Raw genomic sequence first — 1,319 nt, 5'->3', positions numbered from 1 at the left:
AGCCTTGGGAAGCTGGGCACTGTGCCTTCCCCTGCCTGTGAAACATTGCTGGGGTGCCCCCAGCCCCGGCTGCTCCAAACACTGGGGGCAAAGAGGAGGGCAGAGGTGGGAGGCAGCAGCAGGGACCCCCAGCCCACCCCCAGGACCTGCTTTGGCCTCACTGTCCCTCTGCAGGGGCTGGGGTGGGGCAGAGGGTCCCTGCATGGCTCCAGGGGCTCTCTGGCACTGTAGGTTTGCTGTCACACAGCAGGGCTGCAGCACCGGGGGCTGAAGCTCCAGCAGAGCCTAAAAGTTGCTTTTCCTTGGCAAAGCAGAGCTGATGGGAACCTCCAAGGGCTGGGTGGGAGGGAATCACTGTGTTCCACTGGCAACATTCCCAGTAACTTCCATGGGGTTCGGGGCTGCCCCGGGGGGCTGAGCCAGGGATTTGTGTGCCATGGGCTGTGCCCGGCACAGCAGCTCCCCCTGGATTTGTCCGTGTTTTCCCTGCTGGATCTGGGGCTCTGGCTCCCCTGGGAGGGGATGGTGGCAGCGGCAGCCACACCTCAGCGGGGAGAAAAGCCCCAAACTGGGCTCAAATAGTGCCAGGACCAGACTGGGGACACCGACAACTGGGATGGGATTTATCCTGCCTGGATCTCCACCAGCACCAGCGTGGCCACGGCACTTCACCCACCCCTGGTCCTCAGCACCGACATCTCCTGCATCCTGAGAGGGAACTGTTGCATCACTTTGTTGTTGTGGCAACTGCAGGCAGAGCATTCCCGGGGAGATTTGGCCCAGGGAGCTGCTGGGATGGATGGAAAGGGCAAATGCTGCTCCCTCATGTGGAAGGGAATTCCCTGGTGCAATGCAGGATGGACCCCAGGAAATTCCAGCGGGGGTTGGAGAACTGCTCGGGGTTGTTCGGCACGAGGGGAAGGGAGGTTGTGCATGGCTGGGCTGGTTTGGGGTGTCAAACCTCCTGCTTTGTTCCACAGGACCATCAAAAGGCCAACAGGGATGGAAATGTGCAATTCCAGCTGGGGTTGAACAGCTGAATTCCATGAAATGAGGTGTGCAGAGCCTGGGGTTTATTGGTCCTGCCATGAAACAGTGCCCCAAAACTGGGTTTTGGGTGGCACAGGGAAAACCATCCCCGGGAAGCCCAAATTAGGAATGAACAGGAAGGTGTGGGCACCCAGGGCGAGGGGAGGCTTCTGCACAGCTGGGGCACCAGGGTGGGGTGTTGGAGCAGGGACCTGCCCCATCCCCGGGGCCGTGGACCCCCAGCATCCTGCCCTGCTCCTACAGGGGCTCCAGTTGGGATATTTAATGCC

Source organism: Manacus vitellinus, unplaced genomic scaffold (assembly GCF_001715985.3).
Source record: "Manacus vitellinus isolate BGI_N305 unplaced genomic scaffold, ASM171598v3 scaffold_114_pilon, whole genome shotgun sequence".
In the NCBI taxonomy this organism is placed as follows: Eukaryota; Metazoa; Chordata; class Aves; order Passeriformes; family Pipridae; genus Manacus; species Manacus vitellinus.
This window is presented reverse-complemented; position numbering follows the sequence as displayed.